We start from the raw sequence: 16,464 nt of genomic DNA on the forward strand, positions 1-16,464 counted from the left end.
CATTCAAACATACCAAATTTGTATAAATTGCCTGACCATGGGGTTTGCGGGGACACCCAAATGGGGTTGGCGTTTCTGTTGGGCAAGACCAGCGTCTGTCTCCAAGAGCCTTTGAAGAAAGCATCTAGCCTGGGCATTAATTAGCTTCAGCTTACCTCGCTTGCTCACTGATGCCAGCGAGAAGCAGCAGGCTGTCAGCAGATTAATAAAGCTGGATAGTCTGAATACAGCCGTGGTCGTTCAGGCAATTCCCTACTGCTGGGTATTTCTACACGGAGGGGTCTCTGGAGTTGTTTTCAGACACCTTGCTTCTCTGGCTGATGGTTCGCTGACACCACTGCAAAAGGGAAAAGGCACTGAAGTAACATGCTGTCTTTCCTGAGAAAATGGAGCCAATTAAAAGATTTTAACAAAGCAGGAAAAGCCATTTTTTTATCCCACCTAATAGTGAAAGCTCTTCCTGCCTTGAGACAAGTTTATACAGATGTTTTGATGCTTTAATAGTTTTTCAATAGTCTATTTTTCTGAACAAAACCCAGCTTTCCTGAGTAACTGTCCAATGATGAACTGCAATGGTTATGGAAAAAAGAGAGCATCATGTCTGATGAATAAAAAAAATTCCATTAGCAATTCCAAAAGTTTATTATTATGATCAATAACAGTTTACTTTTTCCCCTAAAAATGCAAGATCATTCTGCCGAATGGCCTCTTAAATCTTTGATTTCACTTCAGCAGTGTTGAAGCAACATTAACCTTTAGACTCTCAGTTTATCTATGCATAACTTAAGAATTTCTTAAGGAAAACAGTCTTTTCATGTAACTCTTAGAAAGGTTACATGAGCAGCAGAAGATTTTAGGAGCAAGCGCAGAAAATTACCGCAGGTTAGCAAGACCTTGATGTAGGGAGATGCGGTTGTTTGCCAAAACCGGGAATTCCTCCGTAACAGGGTGACGTGTTTTAACTGCAGGGCAGGACCCTCTGCTCCTGCTGATCAGCACTGCGCTGATGGAGCTGTAGCAGTTCACACTGCTGACGGGTTTGTTGAGTGCTGCGGTGAGGCAGAATACCCATCTTCACAAAGTGTGCTCCCTGGCATCCTTGCAGCTGATGTCCCAGGTTAGTGTATTTCCAGGCATTTGAAAGTTCCTTTCTCTTAATAGCTCCTATCCATCATTATAAAAATCAGCATAACAGACGAAGCAGAATGGCCAAGTTTGCTCTAACTCCATTGACCTCACTGGATTTACATTAGGGAAGACTCTGGAGCAATAAATTTGCATTTGCACAATTACTAGGAATGTGCTGTAATTCCTCCCACCCCGACTGCTATTGATTTCCCGGGTGCTGGATCGGTGCAATGCAGTCCTGTGCAGCTGCAGGGCCCAGCTCAGGTGGCAGGAGCAGGAGGATGCGCTGGCCGTGCTGGCACTGTGTCCCAGTGGTGGTGCTGCTTGGACATGGGTGGCTTCTGCTAAAGGCCCACCCCACCCCTTTATTGTTACCAGGGAGGAAAGTTTCTGGAGCAGCCTCCTGGCAGATGCAGGAAGGGTAAAACAGCCTAACAGATCGATCAATTTTTACATAGAAATCAGAGTGAATATCAGTGTCATCATGAGCTTTGTGAAAGCAGAGGACAGGACTCAGGGATGCTCCTGGTAACTTCTAGTTCTGGGTTTCCACATCTATCTTCAAGGGAAAATCAGAAGCCCTGAAGACTATTGCCTTTCCTGTAGCAGGAAGAGGGATGGAGCCAAAATTTGCAGAGATGCAAGAAAGTTACTAGCCTCCTAGGGTGTAACAAGCTTGGACAAAGATTTTTGAAGGAATGGGTGAGCCATAGGAGTACTTCATTTATTGTGGATGGTAGTTGGAGAACAGCTGTAAAGATCAGGGTGGTTGGACTAGATGACCTAGTCAAGATCAGAGAGGTTGGACTAGCTGACCTCTAAAGGTTGCTTCCAACCCAAAGCATTCAATGATTGTATGATCAGCAGAGGAAGTATTCAATTTGTGTGAAGAATGATGAAAGGATGCTGCCTGTGTGCGTGGGTACAACAACCTACAGCTCTCACAGGAATGTGGGCACCTTGAGGAAAACACTTTGGTCAGGGCAGTTAATTACTGCTATGTAATTTGACAAAAAAAGACTGAATTAAGTCAACGGAAACTGGATAGATTTATGGGCAGCCTTAAGACACAAGCCACACTTATGGAAACTTTTTTTTTTTTGGAAGCAGATCACCCACCTGCCTCTTCCTTATGAAATGAGAGATCTTAAAGATCACTGAAGAGGAGGGAATCAAGAGCAACACATTTGTTAGCAAGTCATAAATTTGCAGGGAGAAAGCGAGGGGAGCAGAAGAAGAATGAACCTGAATTTCACAAGGGCGAGAAGCACCCTCGAACCCCGGCAGTTGCTCAGCTCATGGCAGAGAGCCATCAACTGGGAGACGCAAAGTCGCAAAGCAGCATCTGACAATGAAGTTCACAAGTCGTTAACCAGCGATGTAAAGATGTGCTCGACAGGCTGCAAGTTAAACGACCTCCCAGGTTTAACACTCAGTCTTCATAATATGCCGGAGAAACTTCTGAAGAGAGTAATTGGCCAAAAGGAAATGAACAATAAACCCTGTGATGGAAGTCAATACTCCTGGGAACTTCTATTACTTTCCCAGTTAAATTTGTCTGTATTATTATTTCTCCGTGTATAGCATGGATGAAAGATCCTGGGTGAATGGAAGTCCTCTGCCCATCCTCAGAAGGCTAAAGTTAGAGGACATTTCAAAGAAAGGTTGCTTATACTAGTAAACATAAAATCTTCATCTGATCTGAAACAAAAGGTGTCCTTTCATGTTTGAGCCACTCAACTTTTTTTTAAAACCATTTAAAATACTTTAAATTTGCATATTTTTTTTCTGTAAGATTTTACTTCTATTTCAAGCACATTAAAATTCTCCCCTCCACTCCTTTTTAGTCAAAACTCTTCACTGAGTTCTTCTTCAGTTTATAAATAGTTTTGGTCCCTCTAATCCATCATTTTTGTGACTTTCATATTTCTGGATAAAGAAGCGCTGCTATTATTAGTCACCTACAGTCTTCAAGATATTACCCAAAGTATTGTCAAACAACTTCTCTTCCACTGTTACTGGGAGGGCACCCTATTAAATGGATATTTATTTTCTTTGACCAGTCATTTCAAACAGGTTTCTCAACCCACGGTTGTGCAACCAGCTCACAAATTATTTTGAGGTTGAAAACACCCTTGGAGGAAATTTCAGTTGGTTCTCATAAGGTTGTATGTTCCCAGTCGCCTTTCTCTCAGCTGACCCCAAATCACCATGTTTGGGTTCACCAGGAATGATGCCTGTCCATAGGAGTAGGAATGCATGTGAGATCCCATCCCAGTGGAGAAGAGCATTGCACTGGGCTATATTAAGTCAGGAAAAATTCGTGTTCCTGTTGCTACAGTGTAACATGGGGAACTTAATGTTTCTGGTGCAAATGTGGGTTTATGGAGGGGGAGCTGTTTGGACAAGAGCTGTGACTCCCCATCCCTTTCCAGACATATCTGTGCGTGTCTGGCTGGGGCCTCCTCTTAGCTTCATTTGCCTGCTCTTGCCACACCTGGGATATAATTACAACCTATTTCATCTGTACTTAAGCCAGGTTTAGAGTATAATTTTTAGCACATTCAGGATCTAAATAAAAGTTCTCCCTTGCAATGGGTGATAGTAGACAAGCTAACAGAAAACCAATATCTCCTAGCAAGCTAGTTAAATAACTTGCAATCTGGACTTCCGTATGAGGAGAAATATGGGGCTGCGACACTTCCGTTCCCCGTGAACGCTCTGCTCTGCTGGTGAAGAGAGATTTCCTTAAGCTTTTTATCCAGTGGAATCACCTAACCTATCATTTTCAGGCATGGAATTTTTCTGCTCACACATGCTGTCAGTTGTTCTGTGGGGTTATTTCTCATGCAAGCCAAAATAGTTCCTGGTCTAAAATCTTCCTCAACCTGACTGTTCACATGATAAATGACATAATGGAGTCACATTCGTTAGCACCAGAAGCAAACTCCAAAATAGAACCAGACAATTACTAAACAAACATTCTGTAAGTATCTTTTCTTTCCTGACCAGCTGAACGATGAAGAAAGCAGCAATGTGTGGAGCTCATGATTAGAGCTGGTCATTTAGGCGAGAAAAAATATCGATTCAAGTGTATTTCATCAATCGGAGTGTGGAGGGAGCTGGTTTCAGCTGATGGGACCAATATTGTGGCGGATGTTGATTGTTTTCCCGGTGTTGACTCCCACTGACTTCCCTTTTTATACTTTTAATCTGTCTCCTACATCACTTCATACAACCTTCTCTGCCTTTTTTCTATCTTGCATTAACAATTAATTCCATTGCTTTTGGCATGTCCTTGAACTTCAGCCATTACCAACACCTTGATATAAATCTTTGGACATGTCACACTACGTATTACATTATACGTGTTTGAATACTATGTGGAGGTGTTTGAGAGTAGGCATGTCCTCATAAGAACTGCAAGAGTCTTTTACAAGCTCTGTTAGTCTGTCTTTGGAGCTCATTAGTCCATTATCTAGCAACATAACAGTCTTATTTTGAGGCACACCATTATTTCAATTACAGAATGATCGTAATTAGACTCTCTGCTCATTAGCACTTCATCGCTTAGTCTACAGATGGGAACCTGTATAAATCTTAATTAAAAGAAAAAAATTGCTTGTTGTTAAAACATGGCTTTAACCTTAAATACTATCCTACAAATTAAGGACAAGTTTAAGTGTTCTTTTACATAGAGCAAGGGTAAAAACCGTTTTGATTACTTGCCCAAGCAAAAGGAATGTTCCAAATGTTTGAGGCAAAACAGCTCAAAGTTATTTCATCTGCTTGTGAAAGAATTTGCGTGGTTTGGGCTCTGAGTGACTCTGAGCAGACATCTCTGCTCTGCGTATCTGGGGTCTGGTCCCCAAGGGCCACGGCTACCTCAGAAGCATCGGCCGTGGAGGTGTTTGCTGGCGATGCAGGAGAGGAGCACACAGCGAGCAGGGCTCAGGGGAGTTTCTGTGCAATGTGGAGCTGAGCACCAGCAGGGTCCCTGCCCCAGGCTGGCAAAGCCCGGTCCGCCTGGTGGTAGAGGGGCAGAGAGTTTGGTTTCTTAATATGCCCTTCTGGCAAACATTTCATTTGTTGAATGAAGAATCCGTTTCTTTCAATGCAAAGCACAGATTGTCGCGAGGGAATAGCCTGAAGGGAAGAGTCTGAAGTTTAAGAATTATTTGTTTAAAATATACAGCATGTATTTACAAACAGCGAGGCACAGCAAACAACTCAACAGCTGCAATGGAGGGTGAAGTTCTGCCATTCCTGAAAGTGTCTATGACAGGTACGATCGTTAGTTTAACTCCTGATGAGCCCTAACAAGGGAGTGTTTGGCACCGCGCAGTTCTGTGGCTCTGTGGAGCGAGGTCTCTGGAACAACCATCGTGCAAGTCCTCACTGGGGATTGTTCTAGATAGTGAAAAACCAAGAAGGGCAGATTGCTAGAGACTTGCCTGAAGCAGCGGTGTGTGCGCCCGTGTGGCAGAGCTGGCGGGTCCCGCAGGCCTCCTGTGTGCCTGCCTGCAGAGGAGAGAAGCTGTTGCAAATCCCCAGGGAGCAGCTCTCCATTTTTCTCTCCCACTGTAGCCAGGTGTGCTTGTGCTTCTGGAATTAGTTAGATGAGTCCTTTGCTTTTCAGTTATATATGCAAAGGGAGTGTGCTTTTGTTATTGCTGGTAGCATCTGTCATCTGTTCCTGAAACAAGTCTCCAGGCATGAGGTAGATAAAATTTGGTGGCACTATGGATAAAATCAGCTATGCTAGTTTCTGTAGCAAAATAAGGAACACCCCAGCCTTGCATTCAACAAAAGAAAGAAAGTTTAATATGCAAAGCAATAATTCACAAGGAATCTGTTGTCTTCTTTCCGCTAACCTTTAAGATTAGCCTAGAGAAATGTGGAAGATCAGCCCTCTCCTCCTCCCATCACTGTGCTTTGGTACAGCGTTCAGGGCTTTAGTTGGTAAAGCACTACCAGGCAAAGACAGCTCTATCTTATGTTGCTTTGTTATAAGGACTGGATTAAGGATACAAGCACAGCTACTTCACCACCGTGACCTGATGACATTCAGTAAAACTGAGTGCTTTGAACTACTTTGATTCCAAGAACAAGGGGAGCAATGATTCATTAAATCTTCAGTGTTTAACATCAGAAATAAAGTCAGAGGGATGCTGCAAAAGGCCAGGAAAACTGCAAGAAATATTGATTGAAAGTCACTTCAAGTATTAGGGAGCATCTCATCCTCGCAATGCCCAGGGAAAATGCTTAATTTTTTAATAACTTTTTTTTTTTATCAGTCAGTAGCATGAAACTCATTCTGCATTATTCTGGTCTTCCCAGTTTTTATACGCTCAGCAGATTGTGCAATATCAGATCAAATATTAATGCTCAAGAATTTGTGTCCTCTGGTTTGAAGATGCAACACACAGGGGGAAGTGCTGGGGCAGAAGTGGACCTACCCATGTCCCCCAGTTCCAGCAGCTGAGCTGCCCTGTGGAGCTTCTGGCTCCTGGGCCGCCTGCCCCGTTGTCAGGCACGCGAGCATGCCTGGGAGAACAGGGAAATTTTTGGCTTTGAAAATGAATCAAAACAGTGGAAGCACTGGTATAAGCCCACTTAGAATCAAATCTGGTGGGTTTTGCCTCTTTTTTCTGGCAAGCAGCCCCCACCCCCGTCTCACACTAAATCACTCCCAGTGCAATACACTTTATAGAAGCCTTATGCAAGTGTTCAATTGGTCAGGTCTTGAGAATAGTGTTATAAGATTAAAACTTACGAAATTGCAAATATAAAAATCAATCAGTTTTTTTATTTCCCTACTTTTTGAAAATATCTCTGTCACTATTTTTTTAGACAAAATTATTATGGCCCACATCTTTTTTTTTCCAAAAATTATTGTCTTAGTGAAAAGCAGAAAATTCTGACTATCTCTGCATACAAATGATTGTTTTCAGCTGTGATTTTATAACTCCCAAGGGAATTAATGAGTAAAGAAGAGCTCTTTGTAATGCACATGTATATGTGTGTATGTCTGTTTATAGATATTATATTGCTTATTTATTATTTACGTTGCAGCAGCTCATTCAGAACATCGCTCTATCTTTTTCTTTGTAAATACTGATCTAGAAAAATTACTGACCTGTCTCTTTGCCTTGTCTCTTTCAGTGACAGCTCACATCCCTTTTTGTGACCCCAAGGTGGGCTTCAGTGCAGTGCCCCGGCCTCTACTGTGTATGGGCTGGGAGCTGGAGGGCTTGATTCATTCTCACGGCTCCAGTTGCTGGTACATCTGAGACTTGCTGTACAACACCACAGAAGTTATTTCATTCCTTGCATCTGCTCTAGCCCTCCCCTGCAGCGATGGCAGTGAGGAGAGGCACTTGGACATGCGGGGGATGCAGTCCAAGCTCCTGCATGCTGCACCAGCACCGCGCTGCCCCGAGGAAAGCCTCCATCGCTCCCCAGTGAGCCAGGACCTGAGATTTCTGCATCCTGCTGGCAGTGCCAGTCTTCAGAGGTAGCAAGACACAGCAGGCTCTTTTGATTAAAAATAGGTCAAGATTTAATTGAAATGAAGATACACTTTGGATGTGTAGAAATTTGAACCAGCACTGAACCTTTGGTTTTTTCCCCCTATTTGATGCTCATTATTTGAAAGACGTGCAAAATTTCTGGATTTCTGGAGTCGATGGTGACCCAATAATGTACTAAATCTCTTGCCTCACTGCCCTCTTTTGAAAAAGTTTCCTGAAGTTTTAATCATCATTTCACACATCACTAAGTAAACATCCCCCTTCCTGTCACTGTCATGATGGAGGCTTACTGCATTATTGTGTAAAGCAGATGCATCATGATATGAAATGCAAACAGAGGCACAGGTAATTTCGGTTTCCTTGAGGTATCTCTGCCAGGAGCATGAAAGCAGTTCTATTTCAAGCATAATGAGATTAATTTGTGAGTCACTTTTATTGAACCTTTTGTGATTTTGCTGTTCCCTCCGACAATCACAAGTGTTGACTAATAAATAGCATGATTATATATAATAGGGAACATTTCCATGTCTCTGTGTACAGTGGAGCTGGAGGAGGTAGACATCAGCTTGTTTTTTTTAATATTTTCAATTAAATGACCAGGCATTAGTGTTCAAACTCATTTGGTGGAGGTTTCCAATCATGGCTCCTTAGCAACTGAAGTAATGTTAAACTAAATTGATAAATGATGCTCTGAAAAAAAATGAAGAACACCAGCAGAAAGATTAATTTATGATGCCCTTTTAGGAAAGATTTACGGGATGTGATGTGCATTTGCTATCTGCCAAGTGCAATTCTTCATCACCTGAGTACACAAGCTTTGCAAAACTGTTTTCTGATGAAGTGTAAAGTTACATCTACCTGCCCTTCGCAGCTGGTGAGGAAAGGTCTACCCCTTTGTTCCAGCTCTTCCTCTTACCCTGGCTGCAGACCTGGGGAGTCCTGGCCAGCCTGGGAGATGGCGAAGTTGTCACTAGAGGCACAGACCAGTCGTCAAGTGCTGGGACATCATCTCCTAATGCCCTCGGCCCTGATGCTATGGACCAACGCTTTCCAGCACTGGTTTCTGCCATGCTGTTCCACTTCTATTCGTTCACAAGATACTGAACTTATAAACGAAACAAAATAAAACTAAATCACAACCTCCATACCCCAAACTGTGTTTTATCATTCCTCCTCTGTCCTTTCCTTCTCAGTTTAAAGAAAACCACAGTTTGAATCCAGCACATGGAAGATGTTGAGATCAAGCCTATTCATTTTTTGGTGATGAGAGAGGGCCTGCTCCCTCCACTCAGAGGGCCAGGCAGCGTATCCCTGCCTCCTACGAGCTGGTCTTCCATGTGGGCTTTCATGTTGGGCAATGCTGAGACAGATCAGTGAGGGCTGGGCTTGGAAGGAATGAGATTTGGGGTGAACCTCGTGTGCACAGGGAGCTCAAGCCGTGCCTGCCTTTCTAAGCCTGCCCTGGGAGCCTGCCTTTGTATACCTGGAGAAGGGAATCAACACTCAGCCAACACAGGGCTGCAGGTGCTTCTTCTGGTCTGAGCTCCCCAACTATTTCTGCAGCTTTCCTCTGCACTATCCTGACATGTGCCACTGCCCTGCCATGACTTCCAGCCCCTTCACAGTGAAGTCACTAGTAAAAAGCTACTTCTCTTATACCCTCCAGTTCCCTTTTCCTTTTCACTGATCCCTTTATATTGCATGCAGTCCTTCTGACATGTGCACTTAATCAGTTTGTGACAGGAAGATGGGTCAATGGGCAAGCTCTGAATAAACAACAAGAGCCCAAAATCGGAAATAGGGATTGCTCTGCTGAGCACGGTTCTGGTGTTCTGGCTCCCACTACGGCCAGAGGAAAGTAAGAGTAGTTGTGAGTTGCATTTCTTCTGCACCTCTGTTAGTGTGAATCTAGTTTATGCATCCAAATGGAAAGGCTTTCCAAAAAATACTTCATTATTCCGCAAATTCTCTTTTTCCATGGTGATGTCCAATTTCTTTCTGAATTGTGCTTGGCTCTTGTCCTCAATAATTTCCAGCAGCCTTGTATTTCACAGGGCTTTATGTACTGGCTGTAAAATCTTTTGATGGGCTTTAAAAGGTTGGATTAAAGGATTTGACACCTATGAACTACCTGCCAGTTGGCTGCCAGTGCCTTCTAGCTGCATTGCCTCTTGTTGTTCCTATCAAGCATATTCTTGCCCAGAGAATATTTCCAATTTGCCTTGATGGTGGCAATGATTCTCAAAGTATTTTCAGGCTCTTCATCTTCAACAAAGACTGAAACAACAATCCCAGGCTGGACTCCATCAAATCAGCACGTGAGAATGCACAGTCTTGAGCTACACCCCAATCCTTTCCCCTGAAGCCAAAGGCATTAGAGGTGGAAGCAGCCACCTCCAGGTTAGTTATTCCATCTCCACATGAACTAGTCCAACCTTAGGTTAAGTAGTCCGCCTGCTTTCCCAGACAACATAGAGCTGAACTTTATAACATGTTCTCCACTTCCCTTCTTAACAGATTTTATAGCAGGACTTACCCCTGCTTCTTATTCTGCAAGCATAACCCACAGACTAACAAACCAGTAATTTGTTCCTGATAGTCACCTCTTGCCTCTCATGACAGTCCTCTGTGATCTTTCCCTGCTATGAACAATGACTTTCACTTCCCAGTATCTGTGCAGAATAATAGATGCCCATGGAGTCTATGCAGCCGTAACATTCTTTCTGGTTTGAAAATACAGTCTTTCTAGCATTATTTGCCCAATAGCTTGCAAAACACCAGACTGTGAGTGATCAAAGAAGTACAGAAAGCCCAGCTGACCCATTGGTTTTGGTGGAGTGAACTTGTCTCAGTGCAATGTTCCTATTGTTCTGCTGCCTTTTAGAAAATAAAATTAAAATATTCCTAAACTTTTTGTGAGCCCTAAGACAACAGGTGTTTTGTCATGGAGCAGAGAACAGTTTGTGGCTCCCTCTCAATTTTAATGTCGCCACCCGTGAATTCTGTTTGTGATGTTTTGGATATAGCATTGTATTTGCCTCACTCCATGCTGCCCTCAAGCTCTTAAGGCAGACAGCAGCTCTGTTGCAACTGGGTGTGATGTTGGAATTCACCTTCCTTCAAGGAATATGCTTTCCAAGTAAAAGTATGCTTGGAGTAGTTCTAGATTTATTGAATCAAGTCATTAACCTCAAGAGATAACGTGTGCTGTATTTTATACGGGAAACAATTTTCCCTGCCAGATGAAAACTTAGGGCAAAGTATCTCTTATTTTATATAGCTGCTTGGGCATTTCTCTATCTCAGGATTAATGGTGATGGTGTAATTTAGATTCTGTAACAACCTGAGACAGATGGATTTATAGAGTTATCAGTCTAGCCACATATAGGCAGCTTTGCTTTAATTGAATTTAATGCCAAGGAAAGGAAGAACTTGACGAAAGAAAGTTCTTGTCCACCTCCCTTGAGAATAAAGGTCCAACTGAGGCAGTACCAGCACACTTTGCCTTTATTGCCAGCGTAGGCACTAGCCACAGGTGGGATGGCAGAGGAACGATGTCTGGACATGCTGTCACAGCCTGCACAGAGCAGGAGGGAGGTTTGCTGCCTTGTCATGCCCATCCCAGCGCTTGAGCTGAATGGCAAAGACTTGTGAAGCAGTCCAAGGGGAGCTTATAGCCCACCTGGCAAGTCCATACTGGAAGTGTATTTGTTTGCATCACCTGATCTCCTAAAGAAACAGGGCACCGCAATCATAGGACTGATGGACTGATATCCGTCACCTCATTCCTGTGGCTCCACAAACTGATGACCATTTTTAATCTGATTTCAATCATTTCAAATCAACTGAAACATAACAGTGACTTCCTACACTTTTAGGAAAAATAGCTGACCAGTAGAAAAGAGAGAAATGTTAATGGTTCCCTGAGGAGACGGACATGTCAAATACAATGATGTTGAGACAATATGAGTCTGGGGCTGTCAAGCTGAGACCTTGAATGAGAAAGGACCATCACCCTAACAAGGACTGGTTTCTCAGCTCTACCCAGTGAACAGAAATGCCGATCTCCCTGCTGCCTCCTTCAAAGCGTGGCCACCCTCTCTTTTTTCCCACTGTGTTGGCAGGAGATTTGTGAGTACATCACCATGTGCCATTTCAAGCTTCATTTGAATAAGCGTCCCATATAATAGACTTTTATAGCTCTCTTTCTGTGAATTCTAAATTAACGCAACTAATTAAAATGTTCCAAAGTTTTATGTAAATAACTAATCAGCATTTGAGTAGGAATAGTAAATTCACAGATGGTTGTGCTCCATTCAGGGCCCACTCTGCTCGCAATGGCTACAGCCAGTGCAGCGCTGGGGCCCTGGTGCAACATCCTCCCTGGCAGGAACGGAATGCCCAGCTTTCACCCTGAAGATGACCCAGCACCACCCTCTCTTCCTGCAGGCCGCGGGAACTCTGCGTCTTGCAGGATTAGGCCCATTCTTCCTGTCACTGACACTAGAGCTTGCAAGAGTAAGAAGGACATGAGAGCATGGATGAGAACCTCAAGGAAGACAAGGTCTGAGCACAGGAGATGAGGTGGGTGCCTGAGCTGCGATTTTCAGTGTTCATCTCGGTCTTGCTCTGTTGCTCCAAGGATGTTCCTCCAGAAAGCCTTCCCCAGGCATAGCTTTTAGGTGTGCAAGCTACGATACTTAACACAATGCAGATGAACCTCACCACTCCTGGGTTCCAGCCCCAGCACTGCTATCGCACCCTTAGACTCTGATTAGTCACTCGAACACTGTTCCCAGGCATCCCATCAGTCAACATAAGCTAAATGTTTTCTTCTTCTCTCCTAGGATTTGGGCTAATCGATGTCTGTAGCACACTGGAGAGACTCAGGGAGAGGTGATGCAGGAGTAATACCTTGTAAGAATGAGGAGGTTTGAAAAAATAGATCCATATCTAATGCTGATTGGCATCCAGGTGGGAGTGAGAAGAATGTCACTTCTCTGACATCCAGAATCTTGTGTGTATCAGGAGCCTTACATTTATGCTGCCCCTAACACCTTGCACATCTAAATGCTCTTACAGCACAAAAAAGCTCTGCAAATACAAGGAACATGTTTACAAAAGTGGTCAGTTGGAGTTATTTTGCTCTAGAAGAGAAAGATCATCACCAGAGAAAAGAGGGGAGAGAGCATTTTCCCCTCATATCAAGTTGGTCTTACACAACCAACCTCCCCTGCTTTAAGAGCAGCTCTGGATTTTTGCACCTTTTGCTTCCAGAGCTGCAAAGGCTTGTGGGGTATGGGGGATTATAAAAACCTGCTTCAGGGCAAGCTAAGGTTTTCTGGTGAATTTAAGCCAGATCTCTAGTGAGGGGAGATGAGCTTGGGGAGATTCATGTTGCTAGGATGATACTGCTTGGCCAGAGGGAAATTGAGGGAGCAGAAGCAGGAGTCAGTGGGGAAATCAAAGGAAGAGTTTCAAGGGACAGGCTAAATGAAAGAAGTGTGCAGAGCCTTGCTGTTTGAATGTGTTGCATTTAAGAACAGGAGTGTGTTCTTCAGACATATTACTAGGGGAAGATATAAAACTCGGAGACTAAGTGAAACAGTAGAGCTAGTGGGGGATTTGCAAGGTGAGGGGGGAGAAAGGGCTGTGCTAGGCATGTAGCTTCTGTGGTCTTATTTGCCCTGGAAGAATTCCCCATCCCTCTCTCTCAGTTTGTACATGCAACAAACTCCTGCAGAGCAGGGAGGAAGTTATGAGCTCTCCATCTGGTCTTCCAGCCATCATTTCTCACCCTGGCACCCAGCCTGGAGAGGAGGTGAGCTGAGCTGGGTGGCCAGCAGGAAGCCCGGCTGTGCTACAGGGCTCTGGAGGCTGATGTGGAGGGAACAATCCCAGAGGACCCTCATCATCTCATCCCTACCCTGGTCCCTCCTATGCTGCTGCAGCATGCCTGGGGAGCACAAGGCAGGTGGGTACCCAGCATCTCACCCCAAGCATCAACTCACCATCTTCCCAGGCAGAACATTTGGATTTTTACCTGTCAAAAAAGGATAAGTTAGAGAGCAACATGTTGTTGCTGTGTTTCTTGAATCCAGAAATGCTGATGCGAGCCCTCCCTAATCCTGGGTGTGCAGGCATTTGGATGCAGCCTGTCCTGAGCTGACTCTGCCTGCAAGAAATGAGGGTCTGAAATCACTGCTCTTCCCTGCCGGGAGCCCTGGTGGGCTGGGGGTGCTTGGTAGGGAACAGGCTGCAACTGAAGCAACCCATAAAGGTCAACTGGCGAGAGTTCAAGAGGCAAGGTGAGGCTGTCAGCAATCAACCATGGCAGCAGTCACCAAGTATTTGGGAAATCTGTGGAAGCCTGAGACTGTAATGACACCATGTGTCCTCACTTCAGGGCGCAGCACACTGAGCCTTTGGTGCCTGGGGTCTGAGTGCCGGAGGAGGCACCAAGAGACACGTATGTGTCCGTGTGGCTCCTCTTGCCGAGCTAACCCCTGGACTGAGGAGGTTTCTTGGCTAAGTAGTACATGTACCAGCTGATAATGACCGGCAGCATGATGTATTTCAGCATTCATTGCTAAGTGGTTCTGCCTGGAAAACTGACTTGAAAATGTGTTTCAGGATGTGCCAGATATTCTCATGCTAATTTCTCAGCCAAAACCTCCCATGTGGTGTCCAATGTGATATCAGTAACTCAAAGGCAGGGGAAAATGAAGCCTCTATCTGCTTTCAAGCAATTTATTCTCCTTTTGTCTTTATACATCCATCAGCTAAGTAAATTACAGGGATTAAAATACAAAAGACATTTAATTTTTTAACTGTAATTTCTTGGCTTCTGGCAACAGAGTAACGAGAAAAGAAGAGAAATTAAGAAAAAGAATTAAAACCCAAATATAATTTCTAGTGATTAAAATATAAATGCAATTTTAACTGATGAAAAATAAGAGGACCTGTTTGAGCACAAAGGAACAGCAGCAAGATTCAGGATTCAAGTAGCTGTAATCAGCTTCACTTTCATATTAAAAAACCAAAGGGGAAAATTTCTGCTGGTGATTACTTTGACTGTATTTCTGGTATACTTCATCTTTTTCTTTATTCAGACTGCTTTTAATTTTATCAGCTTTATCCTTAATTCGGCTTTTCTGTTACTGAAGTCTGGAGGGTTATCCAGCCCTTTGAACTGATTTCTGACATACTCTGTGGGAGGTACAGTGCCTGTCTGGAGAGCTTGTGAGATGAAAGGTCTCTTACGCCCGTTTTCCAGGTGGGCAGTAACACACAGAAGTTTGTGGCTATGTGGGAAGTCAGTGACAGAGCTGGGAATTTTCTGGAGTCCTGAAGTCCAAGCCAGAAATAAGAGAACCCAAACTACCATTTATTCCTCAGGTGCAGTAGATCTTAAAACGTAATTCTGAGCTCTGAATTCTCCTGTAAAGCTAAACAACTGCTAGGCTTAGCCCAAATGTGGTTATTTTGTCACTTTTTTTTTTTTTAGGATCCAACTTAAGTTTTCAAAATTAAACTCAACTTAGAGCGAAACAAACCAACCAACCACTTCTCTAAATTCTTTCAACTTCCCGCTGCCCCACCACAGCAGCTCTCTGTAAAATACTGCACACTGTTTTCCGTTTTTAACGGTGAGAGCAGAGCCAGTACCAGACTTGTAGGCACGCACAAGACACTTGCTGGAATGGTGCACTTCTCAAAGTTGCTTCCCTCTGTGAAGAGGAGCAAGAAAACTCCTGCATAAATCCTTTCACGTACGCTCAATATTTTAGTTGTAGTGTCTTTTTCAAGTGTTCATTGTAGGATTGGAACAGGAGCATTTGGACAATTCACAGCAATTCCTCACAACGGTTCAGTGGACTTCATACTTGGAATAGTTTTAAAATTTTTACTTCCCATGAATGCGCGATTTAAAGATTTGAGGACTCCAGGAACAGCTATGTATTGAAGATAGTTTTCTGTAGTTCTCAGTCTGGGATATGCACACATGTAAGAGAAATACCTTTTACAAATATATCCTAAAATGAAATTCCTTTTCCTTTAGCTTTCTGCCAGGCAAAAGTCTTCACTGATCCTATTCTCAGCTGGATTTTCCCTACTGATACACCAAGACAAACAAAAGGGCTCTCTGGACCACACGAAGAAGCAGAGGTAGCTGCAGTTGCCTCAGATCTGAGGGTGACCTGCAAAGCCTTTCTCCTGGGGAGGATGCAGCAGAACAATGTCATCCTTGTTTGCACTCATTTAAATCAGTGCCCGGAATCTTTCCTTCCCCCTGTGCAGCACGTCCCCCGCACAGACTCACAAAGGGCCATATTCATCAGTGAGCAGCAACTAGTTATAATCCTTTTGAAAGACAACAGGCTGTGCCAGCTCTACCAAGGCTTGTCTTAAAGAGTTCGTCCTTTCTTGCTCGTGCAAGCCCGGGGCTGTCTCAGCTGACTCCTGTTCTTCCAGATGGGTTTGAGGGTCCAAGGACCAACTGCGGTGGGCTCCATGGGGTGGGAAAGGACTCCTTGGGTCAGCAAGTCCTGCTGAAGTGGTTGCATTCCCTGCAGGAGCCTGATGACTTCCATCCCGGGAGCTGTTTGGTTTCATGCCCACGCTCCTCCCACGGACAAGCTGCTGCCGAACCTCGCTGCTCCGGATGGGGTGAACCTTCTTTGCATTTCCAACCTCAGTTTATTCATGGCCAGTTTGCTCCTGTTTGTTCCCATGCCAGCGCTGGCCAATAGCTTAAATAGCTCTCCCCGGTCCTGGGTTTATTCATCTCAGTGTGTTTGTA

The sequence above is a fragment of the Opisthocomus hoazin genome, chromosome 4, assembly GCF_030867145.1.
Source record: "Opisthocomus hoazin isolate bOpiHoa1 chromosome 4, bOpiHoa1.hap1, whole genome shotgun sequence".
Taxonomy (NCBI): Eukaryota; Metazoa; Chordata; class Aves; order Opisthocomiformes; family Opisthocomidae; genus Opisthocomus; species Opisthocomus hoazin.